This window comes from Pelodiscus sinensis, chromosome 23 (assembly GCF_049634645.1).
Source record: "Pelodiscus sinensis isolate JC-2024 chromosome 23, ASM4963464v1, whole genome shotgun sequence".
In the NCBI taxonomy this organism is placed as follows: Eukaryota; Metazoa; Chordata; order Testudines; family Trionychidae; genus Pelodiscus; species Pelodiscus sinensis.
Window position 1 is genome coordinate 26,189,886 of NC_134733.1, and position 17,998 is coordinate 26,207,883.

A 17,998-nucleotide genomic window follows, 5' to 3' on the forward strand; every position below is an offset into this window, starting at 1 on the left:
AGGGGGCAGGGTGCCAGGACAGGTTTCTGCAGCAGGGGACAGGGTGCTGGGGGGGGGTACAGGTTTCTGTAGTGGGGAAGGCAGGGGGACAGGTTTCTGCAGTAGGAGGCAGGGTGCCAGAGGGAACCGGTTCCTGCAGGGGGGGCAGGGTGCCGTGGGACAAGTTTCTGCAGAGTGGGGAAGGGTTAGACAGCGGGGGGAGGGGGGTGGAAGGGAGAGGGAACGGGGCCAGGAGGGCGGGGAACAGGTTTGGGGCAGAGGAGAGGAAACAAGGTTGGGGGCAGGGAGTTCCCTACACAAGCCACGGAGGGAAGCCTCCGACCCGCGCTCCCTCCGGACTGACCGCAGGGCAGCCAGGCTGGAGTGAAGAGAAGCGGCTGCCCGGAGAGCTGGTCGTGGCGCTCAGCCAGGGTGCACCAAGCTCCACGTGGGCAGGTGCAGAGGAGAAGCCGCCGATCAGCTGGAGCGCGGGGCAGCGTCTTTCTGCTGAAAGCCACAGTCAGCTGGTTGGGGTGTTTCAGCCCTCCAGACCTGCCAGCTCCCACCATTCCTTGCAGCTACTCACCTGTGTTGTTGCTCGGTGAGTAGCTGCTCCTCAAATGAGGAAATCTAATGTAAATGTACTGCGCACGCACGCAGTTCGGAGAGGGCTGAAGAGCTACTCTTAGAGCCTCAACATCTACCGGTAGATCGTGATCTATTGGTTGGTGACCATGGGGCTAAAGGCTAGAATTCCCGCAGCCACAGACCTTAGCGAGTGAGAGCTCACGCTGCGCTTTTTCTTCTGTCCTTGCAGAGGAATCAGTGCGGGTCCGTGGGCGGAGAAGAAACCGCCCGAGATGGACTTGAGCTGCCTGGACGTGATTCTCGGAACACGTGAAGGGTCCTCAGCGTTCGGCCTTGCCATGGCTCTGTGTGAGTAAGAGGTGCGTGCTTTGAAATCTTCAAGCGTCCTGGCAGTAGGTTTCTTCTGAGGCAGAGAGCTTCCTGCTGGGGCACGGAGCCTGGTGGCTTGGGGACTGGTGAAGGGGAAGTAGGCGGTTCAACAGAGCGTGGATAGAGATTCAAGGCCTCCTTTCTCTCCACGTTTCTGTCGTGGCAGCGGGAGGGGGTGGCCGATGGTGGGAGGCTGCGGCGCGATGGTGGGAGAAGAAGCGATGCCACGTCCTTGCGGACTGAAACACTAAGTTGTTTGTTTGTTTGTTCGTTCCGCCTCTGCTGTGTTCGGTAGCGAGCGAAAAGAAGTCAACCCTCCCGGTGTCCTCCCGTCTGGGGATGGAACGGAAATGAGAACAGCAAGCTCGGGAGCTTGGTCGAAGCGAGGCGAGAACCTTCCGGCTGGGAGTGAAGCAGCCATCGCTGACACGGAGATAAGTGTCGGGTCTGGAAATCTCTCGGCTTACGGCCCACTCGGGTCTAGGAAGGGAAGTCACGGTTTATTAGACAGCCAGTCCGAGCGGAGGTTCCCGAGGTGCTTCCTTGGTAGCTCCCATTTGTCAGGGCTCCCGTTTGTCAGGGGTGCTGGTTTCTCTGGAACACGGTGTCCTTCTCAGCAGACGCTTGGCTCGAGGAGGAAGACGCAAGGTAGTAAGGTTTCTGGCTGCCACTCATGTGTTTCTCTCTTGTTGCTCTCTCGTATTGGCCAATACGTTCTGTCTGTCTGTTTCTGTCTGTGTCGTTGTCCTTGCTCTGCTTCTGCCGTGTCCTTGAACAGCACACTTGCAGGCATTCCAGGTGAGCATCTCCAAGGGTTAAGGGCTCAGGAGCCAACGGGAATTCTGCAGGTACGCCAGTCACGCAAGGGAGAGCGGTGATGCGTCATGGCTGACTGACTCAGTGTTCTTGTAGAGGGCCCGATACATAGGCGAGACGGGGGGAAAGGGCTAAAGGATAGAATTCCCACAGCCACAGATCTTAGTGAGTGAGAGCTCATGCTGGGCTTTTTCTGCCGCCCTTGCAGAGGAATCAGTGCGGGGCCGTGGGCGGAGAAGAAAGAGTCCGAGATGGACTTGAGCTGCCTGGACGTGATTCTCGGAAGACGTGAAGGGTCCTCAGCGTTCGGCCTTCCCATGGCTCTGTGTGAGTAAGAGATGCGTGCTTTGAAATCTTCAAGCGTCCTGGCAGTAGGTTTCTTCTGAGGCAGAGAGCTTCCTGCTGGGGCACGGAGCCTGGTGGCTTGGGGACTGGTGAAGGGGCAGTAGGCGGTTCAACAGAGCGTGGATAGAGATTCAAGGCCTCCTTTCTCTCCGCGTTCCAGTAGTAGCAGCGGGAGGGAGTGGACGATGGTGAGAGGCTGCGGCGCGATGGTGGGAGAAGAAGCGATGCCGCGTCCTTGCGGACTGAAACGCTAAGTTGTTTGTTTGTTTGTTCCCCCTCTGCTGTGTTCGGTAGCGAGCGATAAGAAGTCAACCCTCCCGATGTCCTCCCGTCTGGGGATGGAACGGAAACGAGAACAGCGAGCTCGGGAGCTTGGTCGAAGCGAGGCGAGAACCGTCCGGCTGGGAGCGGAGCAGCCATCGCTGACACGGAGATAAGTGTCGGGTCTGGAAATCTCTCGGCTTACGGCCCACTCGGGTCTAGGAAGGGAAGTCACGTTTGATTAGACAGCGAGTCCGAGCGGAGGTTCCACTCTCGCAGTACATTTCAACATCCCCCTCACACAAGCTGCACCCCCACCAGTGCTCTTCCCTAGCCCATACCCCCTAGTCCTGGTGTCCCTCAGTTTCCCTTCTTCTCTCCACAGACTCAGATCAATCTGCAACCCCAGAGCATCCCTCCCTTCACGGGGCCCATCAGCCCCTCTTTTTCCTCCCTAGAACACTCCCCCATCCCGCAGTCTATCCCTATCCCTACCTTTCCCCCATCTATAGGACCCTTAAACCCCGTTTCTTTCCTTCCCAACCCCCAGTCCCTCCCCCCACACTCCCATCCCGCCTGCCATGTGACCCCCATCACTACCTTCCCCCCAGCCCTCCTTCCGCACGTAAGGACTCCCTCAACCACTCTCCTCTTCCTCCTCAACAAGCCCCCATCCCATGCCATCCCACACTCCAGACCCTTCCAATCCATGCTCCCATCCATTGGGTCCCACCACCCTTCTCTTCCTTTCTACACCCACATCCCATGGCAACCTGCACTCCTAACGCTGCCCTTCCTCCATCCATGCCTACACCCATACATGGTATGCGTGCTTTATTTTGTTTTGATAAACAACAGCAATCTCTCAACTGTAAAAGCTAGATTTTAATAAAAGAAATGTAGTTTGTGTAATTTCTAACAGCAGGAGGGGAGCGGGAGAAGTTGTGCGTATGTTACTCCTCATTGAGGGGATGGGCAAACGTATGAGCTTGCATTGTAGTGATTTCTCTCCCACATCAGATAATATTATTTTGGGTGTACTTTCCGGAGGGGAACTGCAATTGAGCGCTGGACGATTTTCTAGCTAAGCCTTACCGTAGAGAGCTGTTTGCAGACTCTGTGTTTCTACACTTGGTGCTTCCCAACCTGCGTGGGCTCCCAGAGGCCAGAGAGCCTAAATCAGCAAAACAGGGAGAGGCAACCAAGGCTAGTGGAGCAAGTAGTCTCAGTGAAATCCCAGCACATCCGGTGGCATCCCAGAAGGAGGACCAAACCCATCAGAAGCTGGGCCTTTGAGAAAAGGTCTCTCCATGTACTGGGTAAGCTTGGAGGCCTCTCAAGGCGTACCTGCTCCCGGCAATGCACTTACTGCGTTACAGAAATGTTAACAGTGACACTCGGTGAATGGGATGTTAGCGTATAGTCGTGTATACGATTAACTGATAAGCCTGGGCTTATTGGTTAATCCTGACAACTACACACGCTTCCCTCCCCCTTGCTGTCTCTAATACAGAGTCAGCAAGGGCTGGGGGGAGGTGAGAGCCTGTGCGCGTGGGGAGCTGGCTTTTAAGTCATCGCCCCAGAAGCACCAGATCCCGCGGAGCTACGTGCTCCGTATCCATCGGTGCACTTCTGATACTGATAAGAACATAAGAACGGCTATACTGGGTCAGACCAAAGGGCCATCTAGCCCAGTATCCTGTCTGCCAACCGTGGCCAGTGCCAGGTGCCCCAGAGGGGGTGGACCGAAGACAGTGATCAAGCAATTTGTCTCCTGCCATCCATCTCCAGCCTTTGACAAAGAGAGGCCAGGGGCACCATTTCTTCCTTCCCCCAGGCTAATAGCCTTTTATGGACCTAACCTCCATGAATTTATCTAGTTTTTTTTTTAAACTCTGTTCTTGTCCTAGCCTTCACAGCATCCTCTGGCAAGGAGTGCCACAGGTTGACTGTGCGCTGTGTGAAGACCTTTCTTGTATTAGGTTTAAACCTGCTACCCATTAATTTCATTTGGTGTCCTCTAGTTCTTATATTATGGGAACAAGTAAAGAACTTTTCTTTATTCACCCTCTCCACACCACTCATGATTTTATAGACCTCTGTCATATCCCCCTCAGTCTCCTCTTTTCTAAGCTGAAAAGTCCTAGTCTCTTTAGCCTCTCTTCATATGGGACCTGCTCCAAACCCCTAATCATTGTAGTTGCCCTTTTCTGAACCCTTTCCAAGGCCAAAATCTCTTTTTTGAGGTGAGGAGACCACATCTGTACACAGTACTGAAGATATGGCGTACCATAGTTTTATACTTCCCCTTCTCCTCCTTCCCCTGGCTTCCCCCTTCCAGCTCCCTCCTCCTCCTTCCCCTGGCTTCCCCGTTCCAGCTCCCTCCTCCCAGGTTTCCACCTCCCCTCTCTCTTCCCCTCTCCCACCACCTTTTCCCAGTCTCCCCAGAGGTTAATCCCCACCCCTCAGTTTTCAAAAATAGAAACTCTCTTTATTTAACAACACACGTGTCATTTATTTTTTACATCAGGAAGGGGGCTAGGGAAGGGTAAGTGGAAGGAGGTTAGGGAGGAATGGGGCATGAGCCCCTGATGGGGAGGACTGGGGTGGCTCTGCGGGCTCCTCGGGGTGGAAGCTCTCCTGCAGGGCCTCCTGGATCCTGACAGCCTCCCAATTGATCCCCTTGGATGGCAGCCTGCGGCAAGTGCAGCCGGGCTGATGGCCAAGTGCTTTGATGTGCCTCCAAGACAGGACTGCTTTGCTGTCCCTTATCGAGGTAGACAAGCAAGTGGGGAACCCTGAGAACTGTCTGTCCGGGGTGGGGGTCAGGTTCCTTTAAGCACAGCCCTCGGCTAGACGGAGGCAGCAGCTCCACACTCTAAGTCCTAACCTGATGCCCTGCAGGCACTGGTTCTGGCCAGCCTTAACTTCGGTTCAGGGTCCACTCAATGTGGATACGCTATTTCCAATTAGCATTTTGCTAATTGGAAATAGTTTTAGGTCTAGATGCACTAATTCGAATTAGCTTAGTTCGAATTAGTGCTGCAGTGTAGACATACCCTAAGGGTGTGTCTACACTGTACCATTTTTCTGGAATAAGGGACATTATTCTGGCAGAACAACAGTAGCATCCACACAGCAATTGCATTATTTCAAAAGAAAATGGAAACAATTGAAACAATGGAGGGCTTATTCCTCATGGAATGAGGTTTATCAGTGTCGGAAAAACTTGTTTGATCAAGAGCGTGTTGGGCTGGGGGCCGTTAGGGAGGAAGCGGAGGGTGGGTGAGGGGGTCCTTATGTGTTGAAAGATGACTGGGGAGAAGGTAGGGTGAGGGTTGAGATGAGCTGGGAAGGTGGCTGACACGGACCGGGCCAGGTCTTGGCACAGCTGAGGGCGTCTGCTCAGGGCGAATTGCTCAAAACTCGGGGCTCCTTACAGCCCCAGACTGGAAGCCTTTCCCAAATAGGCCATAAACTGGTCACACTGAGTGCTTTAACTGCCAATCTGGCCAGCCAGAAGCCTCAGGAGCAAAACCCCTCAGACACCCCAGCTCTCCCTGTGCCACAATTAGCCCCGGGCCTGCACACAGGTGAGGGGGTTGTAGAACCCAATCTCACCTTCCCCGAACGGGTCTTTCCGGTCCCAAAGAACCAGCCACAAATCCCCGGTCAGTTTACACTTTGGATCTTACCCACAAGATCACGCAGGGCCAATCCTTTAGAATCTAAAATCTAAAGGTTTATTAATAGAAGAAAGAAAAGCATGGATTGATATTTTGGGATTCTTGGATCTATGGAAATAGCCAAGCATTACATTGTAGCTGTAATGTTTGGCTATGTTCACACTGGGGAATTATTTCAAATAAGGTATTTTGGGGGTTAAAGTATTTGAAAATATTTTTCAAAATAGTGTGTTCCCACAACAGGGAAGCATCAAAATTTGTGAGAGGTAAGCTCCCTTAGTAAGGACATGCTACTTTGAGTCAAAGTATGTCTACACTACACACTTGTTTTAGCATTTCCCCATTACAATTTCAGAATAGCATATTCTATTTCAGAATACAAGGCTTCTCAGATATTTTGGCTGGTTTTAATTACTCTGAGGCAGGCTTCCCTAAAGTGGTTGTGCTACCTTGATTTAGAGCCCCAGGAAACACTAGAGCGTAATTACTTTAATGGCCCTAGGAAGGAGCTATTTGTAAATAGCGACAGTGGAGCACACACAATATTGCTATATAAAAAGAGCAATTTCTACAATGGCATTATTCTGGAACAATAAACTCTCATGTCACAAAAAATAAGAAGCCTGTTATTCTGAAATACATCGCTTTAGAAAAGTGATAATGTGAGCATGCACAAGGCAAGCCCGTTATTTCGAACGTCTTATAGAGGTGCTGTTAGTTACTCCCCAGTGCTTCCCGGACTCCATTGGGAGTGACTGCGGGGAGTACGTACTTTGTAAGGCTTGTGCTGTAGAACATTTCCATTGAAATACCATTTCCTGTGTGACATGGATTCAGTGTCTATGCTCAGAGGGTCTTAGTTCGGAATGGGGCATTTCTACCCTCAGAACAATCTTTTTTATTTGGAAATAATGGCCCTTAGCAGAGCAACAGTGCCGCTCGGTGGTCATTGCCGGTAATGCACGTGTAATTCCATCGCCCCCAGCTGCTGTCCCTGCTCCGCACCCCGCGTGGCCCCAGACTTGCCCTTTTACAGCAGGCAAAGTAAGAAGCTCGTTATTTCCAGGCTCTGCGCAGCCCTCTCCCCTCCTGCCCCCGGCCCCCTCATCCCGCACTCCAGGCTCCGCGCAGCCCCCTCCCCTGCTGCCCCCGGCCCCCTCATCCCGCACTCCAGGCTCCGCACAGCCCTCTCCCCTCCTGCCCCCGGCCCCCTCATCCCGCACTCCAGGCTCTGCTCAGCCCTCTCCCCTCCTGCCCCCGGCCCCCTCATCCCGCACTCCAGGCTCTGCTCAGCCCTCTCCCCTCCTGCCCCCGGCCCCCTCATCCCGCACTCCAGGCTCTGCTCAGCCCTCTCCCCTCCTGCCCTCGGCCCCCTCATCCCACACTCCAGGCTCCGCGCAGCCCTCTCCCCTCCTGCCCATGGCCCCCTCATCCCGCACACCATGCTCCGCACAGCCCCCTCCCCTCCTGCCCATGGCCCCCTCATCCCGCACTCCAGGCTCCGCACAGCCCCCTCCCCTCCTGCCCATGGCCCCCTCATCCCGCACTCCAGGCTCTGCGCAGCCCTCTCCCCTCCTGCCCATGGCCCCCTCATCCCGCACACCAGGCTCCGCGCAGCCCCCTCCCCTCCTGCCCACGGCCCCCTCATCCCGCACTCCAGGCTCTGGGCAGCCCTCTCCCCTCCTGCTTCCTCACCCCAGCCTGCACCCCGTCCATATGCTTATCCCGGGGCCCTTCCTCCCCCCAGTCTGCACCCCCATTCATGGGAGCCATCAGTCCACCTTTTCCCTGCACCACATGCAGTAAAGTGTCTGATCAGGGTATGAGAGCAGCCCTGAGCCTTTGTCTCCACTCAGCAGGTTGCACCACACAGGATATGTGGATGGTCCTGGGCTTTGTACAGCACTCCAGACTGACCCCTGGACACGGCTTCTGGGTCCTAGCCCTTTGCTGTCACTCCTGCCCGAGGGCTTTGCTGGTTCCAGACTGGGTAACAGCTGGAAAACTGGCTGGGCAGTGGGCTGAGAAGATACCGTCCGAGATGGACTTGAGCTGCCTGGACGTGATTCTCGGGACACGTGAAGGGTCCTCAGCGTTCGGCCTTCCCATGGCTCTGTGTGAGTAAGAGATGCGTGCTTTGAAATCTTCAAGCGTCCTGGCAGTATGTTTCTTCTGAGGCAGAGAGCTTCCTGCTGGGGCACGGAGCCTGCTGGCTTGGGGACTGGTGAAGGGGCAGTAGGCGGTTCAACAGAGCGTGGATAGATATTCAAGGCCTCCTTTCACTCCCCGTTCCTGTAGTGGCAACGGGAGGTGGTGGCCGATGGTGGGAGGCAACGGTGCGATGGTGGAAGGAGAAGCGATGCCGCGTCCTTGCGGACTGAAACGCTAAGTTGTTTGTTTGTTTTTTCCCCTCTGCTGTGTTCGGTAGCGAGCGATAAGAAGTCAACCCTCCCGGTGTCCTTCCTCCTGGGGATGGAACGGAAATGAAAACAGCGAGTTCGGGAGCTTGATCTAAGCGAGAACCGTCCGTCTGGCAGCGAAGCAGCCATCGCTGACACGGAGATAAGTGTCGGGTCTGGAAATCTCTCGGCTTACGGCCCACTCGGGTCTAGGAAGGGAAGTCACGTTTGCTTAGACAGCGAGTCCGAGCGGAGGTTCCCGAGGTGCTTCCTTGGTAGTGGGAGAAACAGGGCTCCCGTTTGTCAGGGGTGCTGGTTTCTCTGGAACACGGTGTCCTTCTCAGCAGACGCTTGGCTCGAGGAGGAAGACGCAAGGTGGTAAGGTTTCCGGCTGCCTCTCATGTGTTTCTCTCTTGTTGCTCTCTCGTATTGGCCAATACGTTCTGTCTGTCTGTTTCTGTCTGTGTCTGTGTCCTTGCTCTGCTTTTGCGGTGTCTTTGTACAGCACACTTGCAGGCATTCCAGATGAGCATCTCCAAGGGTTAAGGGCTCAGGAGCCAACGGGAATTCTGCAGGTACGCCAGTCGCGCAAGGGAGAGCGGTGGTGCGTCATGGCTGACTGACTCAGTGTTCTTGTAGAGGGCCCTATACATAGGCGAGGGGGGGGAAGGGCTAAAGGATAGAATTCCCACAGCCACAGACCTTAGTGAGTGAGAGGTCTCTTCAGTCACGCCGCTCTCGGGTCTCGCTGCAGGGAGGGATTCTGGTGCCGCTCTCGGGTCGTGCAGCTTGGGGGTGTCTCTAGCGCCGCTCTCGGGTCTCGCTGCTGGGGGGGAGGGGTCTTTGGGGCCACTCTCAGGTCGTGCTGCTGGGAGGGAGTCTGGCGCCTCTCTCGGGTTCTGCTGCTGGGGGGGTCTCTGGTGCCGCTCTCAGGTCATGCTGCTGGGCGCTGTCTCTGGCGCCTAGCTGGGGTGATGCTGCTGGGGATGACTCTGGCGCCTCTATCGGGTCCTGCTGCTGGGGGGGTCTCTGGCTCTGCTATCCGGTCGTGCTGCCGGCGGGGGTCTCTGTTACCACTCTCGGGTCGCGCTGCTGCGGGGAATCTCTGGTGCCGCTCTCGAGTCGCGCTGCTACGGGGGGTCTCCGGCATCGCTCTTGAGTCGCGCTGCTGGGGGGGTTTCCGGCGCCTTCTTGGGATCATGCTGCTGGGGGGGGGGGGTCTCTGGCTCCGCTCTCCGGTCGTGCTGTTGGGGGGGTCTCTGGCTCCGCTCTCCGGTCGTGCTGTTGGGGGGGTCTCTGGCTCCGCTCTCCGGTCGTGCTGCTGGGGGGTCTCTGGTACCGCTCTCGGGTCGCGCTGTTGGGGGGGTCTCTGGTGCCGCTCTCGGGTCGTGCTGTTGGGGGGGTCTCTGGTACCGCTCTCGGGTCGCGCTGTTGGGGGGGTCTCTGGTACCGCTCTCGGGTCGCGCTGTTGGGGGGGTCTCTGGCGCTGCTCTCGGGTTGTTCTGATGGAGGGTGTCTCTGGCGCCTCTCTCGGGTGATGCTGCCGAGGGGGGACTGCAGCGCCGCTCTCGGGTTTCGCTGCTCGGGGGAGGTCTCTAGCGCTGCTCTCCGGTCGCGCTGCTGGGGGGGGACTTTGCAAGCGGGGCCGGGTACTAAAGGCACCAAGCAGCTGGCGGAATCACGGAGAACAAGGGGCATGGGGTGGGAGGGCGGGGTGAGACCCTCTGGACAAGAGGCAGGGGGTCCAGGCTGCCAAATGTGTCGCGGAGAACCTCCATCTATCAGACGCGGCTTCCTCTCCACGCTTGCAGAACCGAGCAGCTAAAAGTGTTAGAAGCCAAATCAGAGCGGCTCGTGTGTGTGTCAGAAACGGCTACGGGGAGCCAATTGCGACGGCAGCTGTTTGTGACGTCACACCGGCCCCGGGACTGTGGCGTCATCGAGTAGCCGCTGAGAATTCAGGAGTCCATCGGCTGCTCTGTGAACCGACATGGACCGGCCTCAGCCCCACCAGCTCTGCTTTCCCTGGCTCTCCCCCCCGTGCCTCAGTTTCCTCCTCTGCAATCACCTCATCCCCTCCCCTGGACCAGGCACCTGCCTCTCGCTCCCCAGTGGGGCCCAGGCTGCGCTTCAGCCCGGCCGGCCACTCCCGCCCGTCACCCGCAGGACCAGCCGTGGCCCCGCCCCCTAAACTGCGCCGTGGCCGGTGCTCCTGCCCAGCTCCAACCAGTCAATCTTAACGGACTGCTCTGTCAGCAAATGGGCTGTGATTAAAGGGCGCGTCCTTTATCTGAGGCGACCAATAAGCTGACCCGGGAATGATCTTAACGGACTGCTCTGTCCGCGAATGGGGTGTGACTAAGGGGCGCATCCTGACACTGCTGTCGGCCAAAAGGCTGTCTCTGGTGGATCTTAACGGACTGCTCTGTCCGCCAATGGAGCGTGACTCAGGGGCGTGTCCTAATGCAAATGTTGTACCAATAAAAGCAAGCAGGATCTTATGAGGGGGATAAGGCAAAAAGCCACATTTATTGTAAAGATAAAGAATAAAGAAAAGATAGAAGCAAACAACGTTGTTTAGCTACTTAGTCCTATCACTGCTTAACCCTTATACACTTTATATATAAATATTCAGTCAATCATTCATCCATTCATTCAAGTTCTGTGTATTTGTTATAGTTCCCAGCCTGGAAGTTGCTTGTGACAGAATACTGGCCAGGTATTCTGTACACAAGTGATGGGAGTGGGGAGCGAAGTCCTGATCAGATGCGCATCTCAAGCTCCTGATGGGCTGGCAGCAGAACCTTGGACTCTGACTCCATAGTCTTTTAGTCCAGTTCTTATAGGAATTTCTTCCTATGCCAGTCTATGGGAATTGCTGCATCATGCTGATGTCCAGGGTGGCTGCCAGGGGAGGTCTCTAGCGCCGCTCTCCGGTGATCTCATCGGGTGGATCTCGTCAGTGATCTCATCGGGTGGATCTCCAGTACTTGGTTTTCTCCACTTGACACGTTTTGGTTGCACTGGCACCTGACACCTTCTTCAGCCCTTTGTTGCTGCATTCTCAGGCTGGCACCTCTCAGAACCATTCATTCATCGTCCAAGCACTCTCTCTCTTACGTACATTCCCTAATGAATGTTTCCCATACAGTATTTTGCATAATAATACAAGAGTTGTAGTTACAAAAAGTTACAAAAGTTTCTGGGTGGCATTTCTTAAAACATTCTCTCTCTGAGCGCTGAGTTAGTTACTGTTATAGTTACAATGCTTCACTTTGCGATTAGGGTTAAGTGCTTCACAATGCTTTGAAGAGAACGGTTGTCAATTGTGTAACAGTAAGTTTGAGCGTGCCCTGGCGCACAGAGAGGGGAGCTGTTTCTGGCTACATAGTAGTATATTTTTAACAGTTTGAAGTTACATGACCTAATATTACATTCCTAACCAATTATATTCGAGAGGGGCAAAAATGTTTAGATTTATAATTAAACAATCCTAACAAATAATAATAATAATAATAATAATAATAAATCTAAACACTTCTCAAGCTTGATAACACTAAATCTAAACACTTTCACAAGAATAAATCTAAACACTTCTATGCTTCTTCTACTTAACAAACTTCTCCTCCTTAGACTTGTAGTTGTGGGGAACAAATTCTGGGGAGTCACTTCCACTTGGGGAATCATGTTTCATACTTGACTATGTTATCCCTACACTAAGGCTGGCCGAGAGACTGTCCCGGACTGATCGTAACAGACTGTTCTGTCCGCGAATGGGCTGAGAGTAAAGGGCGTGTTCGGAATCTGTGGCGCCCAATCTGAGGCTGTCCGAGGTGACTCTTAACGGACTGCTCCGTGCACCAATGGGCGGTGACTCAAGGCGTGTTCTGGGGCTGCTGGCGGCCAATAGGTTGTCCGGGGTGGATTATAACAGACTCTTCTGTCCGCGAATGGGCTGTGACTAAGGGGCGTGTTCTGAATCAGAGGCACCCAATAGGCTGACCCGGCTGCATCTTAACGGACAGCTCTGTCTGCGAATGCGGTGTGACTAGGGGGACTGACCTGCCACTGGCTGGGCGGGAAACTCCCGGGACGCTCGCGCTGACGAGGCGGGCGGGAAAACGCTGAGGGGCGGAGCCTGGGGGCGGGGCGGGAGCTGGCAGTGACGTGGAGCCCCCCTCCCCCGCCTGCTTCTCTCCGGGCCCCATGGTGGACATCGGCGGGGCGGCCCCTGGAGGAGGTGGGGGGGCGATTTCTGTCCCCCCCGGCGCTGCAGCGCCCCCCCCGGGGAGCAGCGCCCCTGTGACCCCCCCCCGGCCGCGTGTCGCGCCCCCCCCCCACGTGGTGCCGGGGGAACGGGGCTGTGGCCCCCCCTTTGGGGCGCGGGAGCTGACCCGGGCTCCAGTCACGTGGGTGTCTCGGGGAGGGGGGGGCTGCGGGGCGCGGGAGTGTCACGTGCCCCCTCCCCCCGCCGGGGAGCCGCGCGCCCTCGAGGGGTGGTTCCCGCGGGCGGGGCACGCACAGAACGTGTCCCGCACGCGGGGGGGCGGGGCGGCCTGAGCCCTGCTCCCCGCGCTGCTCGCTGCCTGGGGGCGGGGCCGGGTGCCCGCTGAATCCCCCCCTGTGCCCGGGGGGGGGCAGTTCGGCGGGGGGCGCTGTGGGGGGGGGATGCTCTGGCCCTGGCTGCCCGCAGTGCTGCCCAGTGCCCGGCTGTGCCTCCTGCAGAGGCCGAGAGCATCCTGGGTGGGGGCGTGTGGGGAGGGGGGGGGAGTGGCTGAGAATTGGGGGGCAAACAGGTGACAGACAAACCAACCGACAGAAAAGCCTCCCTGCCTGGCCCCCAGCTGAGCGGAGAAACGTCCCCCTGGCGCCAGAGCATTGCAGGGCCCAGCCTAGTCGCTTTGTGCGCTCCAGCCCCACGGCGTGGGGAGGGGGCGACGGTGGAGGAGCCCCAAGCACCCAGGCCTTAGGTTCCCCACCCGCCTTCTAAGCAATGAGCATTTTAGGCCTGGCTGGACTAGAGAAGGGGGCTCCAGGGGAGTTGCCGCTAAAGGCGCGCGGCCGCGCACAAACACCCCTCTGCCGCCCACCTCCGTTGCGGAGCCTTGCAGCGGCACTCGCCTTCCTGCTGGACGGGGAATGGCGCGGTTGTTTTCCTGATCTGGTGGAGGGCGGCTGCCCCGTTGTGTCCCTGCTGGGGCAGCCTCGCCCCACCTCCAGCTGCTCTTGGGGCTTCTGTTTGTTTCTGTTCATACAGTTTGCTGCAGTTTTCCATCCACGAGGACCTGCATGAAGCTGGTCCAACCAGAGATATGGGGATCGACTTTTAAGAGTAAGAGGTTTTGTTTTTAAAGCAGGGGTGAGGAACCTAATACCCCAGCTCACGTGAGTGTGGCCCTCGACACTCAAGGTTCCCACACTAACCCTCTAGCTCCCCTCCAGATTGGAGCAGACAAAATCTGCTAGCCTGCCCCGCCCCCCTCCTCACAAGCTCCGGTGTGCGAGGGGAATGTGGGAAGCCTCTTCCTCCTTCTCAGTTGGGGCATGTGTTAATGCGGATGGTGGGGTTTGGGATTTTTTTTTCTTCACACTTGTGTGTAGGGTTGCTAGGTGTCTAGCACTGAGCCAGACAGCCCGGTAGTTGCACTTTTTGTCCGGTAAATAAATTTAGAAAATACCGGACATACAAAATGTCCAGTATTTTCTGCTTTTCCTCTGCGCCCAGCAGAAATAAGCCGGGGGCGGGGAGATTGGCTGACTAATTAAAGGGGTCACAACTGGATTTTGCTCAACAAAAATGTTCCTGGTGGGGTTTTTTTGTTTGGTTGGCTTTTTTTCCTCAACAAAAATTTTCCTGGCTCTTTTTTTTTTTTTTTTTTGCTGAAACCATCTGGCAACCCTACTAGTGTGTGCCTTCCGCCCCCCCCCTCTCCCCAATAAGGTTCCCCACCCCGTCTGAAAGCGAGAGTTGGGAGAACAGGTTACCTTGCGTTCCTGTGTCCTTATAAGGAAGTTGAAGGCTACTATAAAATCCCCCCTCATGGTCTCCTCTTCAGACTAAAGAAACCTAAATCCCTCAGCCTCTTCATAGAGCAATTGCTCCAGCCCCCTAATCATTTTGGTTGTCCTCTGCTGGACCCTCTCCAATGTGTCCACATCCCTTCTGTAGTGGGGGGCCCAGAACTGGACACAGTACTCCAGATGTGGCCTCACCAAAGCCGAATAAAGGGGAATAATGACATCTCTGGATCTACTGGCAATGCTCCTCTTGATGCAACCTAATATGCCATTAGCCTTCTTGGCTACAAGGGCACACTGTTGACTCATCTCCAGCTTCTTATCCACTGGAACCCCCAGGTCCCTGTCTGCAGAACTACTACTTAACTGGTTGGTCCCCAGCTTGTAACTATGCTTGGGATTCTTCCGTCCCAAGTGCAGGACTCTACACTTGTCCTTGTTGGACCTCATCAGATTTCTTGTGGCCCAATCCTCCAATTTGTCTAAGTCATTCTGGACCCTATCTCTGCCCTTAGGCATCTTTTAGCCTTTTTGTTCTATTATTGTTTTTCTATTTGGTACTAGAAAATCAAACTTTCCTCCTGCTTGGGCCTCAAGTTTCACTCCAGCAGCCCTTCCACAAGTAGAATCGTCTGCAAAATAAAATGTCAGGGCTACCGTCATTAAGGTGCTTGTCCCTGTAAGGACATGTGACTGAACTGGTTGTTCAGAAGGTTTCTGGTGAATTGGTTTATGCACAGGTATGCCTCCCGTTCTTCTTTAACCACCGCAGTCTCTTGTTTTTGTCCGGAAGCAAATTCTCTGCCAAGCCACCTTTTTTCCCTTTCATGTAATTGTCTGCTCTTTCGTTCGGTGTGGTAGACTTGTTCTAGTGTGGCATTAGACAACCGAGCCACAGAAAAGTCTGCCTTGGTACCACTGAGTACCGGCCCAGACCAAAGTAGCTTTCAGACACCTTAAGAGAGTCTTGATTTGCAATTCTCCCCTTTCTTCTCCTTGGATTTTCAACTAGGAAAGTGTGCTAATCATCTGCTTTTGCGGAAAAACTTGCCAGCTGTCTACACTGGCCGCTTGAATTTCCGCAAAAGCACTGACGATCTCATGTAAGATTGTCAGTGCTTTTGCGGGAATACTATGCTGCTCCCGTTCGGGCAAAAGTCTTTTTCCGAAAGACTTCTGCGCAAAAGGGCCAGTGTAGACAGCAGAGATTTCTTTTCCGCAAAAAAGCCCCGATGGCGAAAATGGCGATTGGGGCTTTTTTGCAGAAAAGCGCGTCTAGATTGGCCACGGACGCTTTTCCGCAAAAAGTGCTTTTGCGGAAAAGCGTCCTGCCAATCTAGACGCGATTTTCCAAAAATGCTTTTAACAGAAAACTTTTCCGTTAAAAGCATTTTCGGAAAATCATGCCAGTGTAGATGTAGCCTGTATCTAGCGGTCATGTGAGCTAAGATCAGCTCATATGGCTGGAGTCTGCAAACATACAGTTTTTCAAGACAATCCTGAGGAGACAACATTGATATGTGTATGTTAAAGGAGGAAAGTTTTCATACCCAGTATCTTGTGAAGAACTTGTCACCTCAGCACAGGGTCCCGGGGCGGGCTTTACCATAAGGGACCCGGAGAGATCATCTAGGCCAGCTGGAGGGGCTAGGGGAGGGGAGAGGAGAGGAGGTTGGCCACTGAAAATGTTGCAGTATTAATTTTCCTTTTATTTGACTTCATATCAAACAAATATTTACAGTTTAAATGACCTTGTTAATTCTCCCTTGTGTTAGTACTCTTTCTTCCAGAACGTTTTAAAAACACAGACGAGACATGTTTTCGCCTGGGTGGCAGGCGTCCGAAGAAGGGCACGTGACCTCGATCTTGGAGCACGAGACAAAACTCACTCCGCTCCTGGAGGGGAAATGTTAGAGGCAACACTGAGCTCCAGTGAGCAGCAGCCAGGTGACGCACGTGTGTGTCCTTTCCACACACCTGGGGTGGCCTAGCTCCTAAGCGTTCTCTGTCTCTCTTTTTCGGTCCCTGTAGACTTGGAGGAGATGAGAGGCTGGCCACCTGGTGGCAGAGACCGAACGGAGACACCCTGCCGGCAGATGGAAACCAGACAGCGATCTATGGAAGAAGAGCAAATAGCAATTGGCTCAAGGTAAGTATCGAGGGAGGGCCGCACAGACGTTTGCGAGCGTGGCACGGGTCCCTGAGAAAAGGCCCTCTGGCTCGTGGTGGAAGAACTTGAAAATACGAAGTACAAAAGTCACAGTGTTGTACTTAAAAGAAGTACTCGGGATCTTTTTCAGAGGGATAAGGCAACACGCCACATTTATTGATCACACACACACACATATATATATATATATATATATATATATATATATATATATATATATATATTATTTATTTATCACATGCATATGATAAGTATTGATTATTCTATGTCACTCATGCACTCACACACACGCACATGCACAAGCACACGCCGTCTTGCTGTTGTTACCAACTTGTTGCTCCCCTTAACTTCACTGGCCAGGTGAGTTAGATGGTGGAGGGGTGGAGCCGGGCTTCTGCTGATCCGGATCGATGCTCCGATGGTGACAAGATGAGACCCGGAGTCCTCTGCAAGACAACTCACTTTTATAGCAGCTTCCCTCTTATGCAAATATATCCCAGATTCAAAATCTGGGCCTGTGTCCTTGGGTCCCTTTGTGGGTGCTGTCTGTTGAGAGGGTGTTTTCCAAAGAAGGTGCTTGCTTCTAATCCCCAAGGCCTTCAATATGTCTGCTCTTCTTTCTTGAGCCCTCTTGACACCTTGGGTCTGGCTTCCACCCCCTTTTCAACTGGTGTAGCTCTCTGGAGGTGCTTGGCTCCCAAGAGTGACTCATTCACACCTCGTTCATTCAACTGGGCAATTGATTACAGAGTGGGGGGAGAGAGTGGGGGAAAGATCTTATTCTACTCCTAGCAAATGACATTTTTACCTCTTTAACTATATACTCTGTATTAGAACCCTATGTAGAAAACTAAGTTACAAGGTTATATGGATTCAGGTTCTAATACAAAGTGACAAGGTCATATGGATTAATACAAAGTGACAAGGTCATATGGAGAGGCACAGTGTCAAGTCATATGAAGTACATAGGTTTATCTACAACAGAAACTGAACACCGATTTTTGTATTTTTAAAAATGTCATTAATCCCCCCCCCCCCCGCCGCCCCTCGAATCTCCTGGCTGGCGATACTTAACGTGTCTAGGATCATACGGAAAACTAAGTGAGTAGGCTGCCAATTGACCTAGTGTCACGCAAGCTGAGTTGGCAAAACTGGGATTGAAATAAAGACTTGGTCTCCCAGCAGCACCGAGGAGCCCCAGCCATGGATTAGGGCCTCGTGGGAATAGTTGTCTCCTAATTGATCTAATCTTTGGCTTTTGAGTTTAATATTATTGGTGAGTCCTTCTAGGCGACTGTTACTCGGCGTGCATGCGTGCGCACATAAGTATGAGTGCAAGTGTGTGCGTCCGCAAGTGTCCATTTGCG

The 17,998-nt window shown here is 54.1% G+C and overlaps 2 long non-coding RNA genes across 2 annotated transcripts; both read left to right on the top strand.

Moving 5' to 3' along the window:
* The first annotated feature begins 244 nt into the window (after positions 1-244).
* Positions 245-5,625, top strand: LOC142819430 (uncharacterized). Its single transcript, XR_012897324.1, has 3 exons — positions 245-926; positions 1,232-2,079; positions 2,392-5,625. It is a non-coding gene; the product is annotated as an uncharacterized LOC142819430 (long non-coding RNA).
* Positions 5,626-12,536: 6,911 nt separating this feature from the next.
* Positions 12,537-17,158, top strand: LOC142819414 (uncharacterized). The gene is made up of 2 exons (XR_012897292.1): positions 12,537-16,610; positions 16,992-17,158. It is a non-coding gene; the product is annotated as an uncharacterized LOC142819414 (long non-coding RNA).
* Positions 17,159-17,998: the final 840 nt, after the last annotated feature.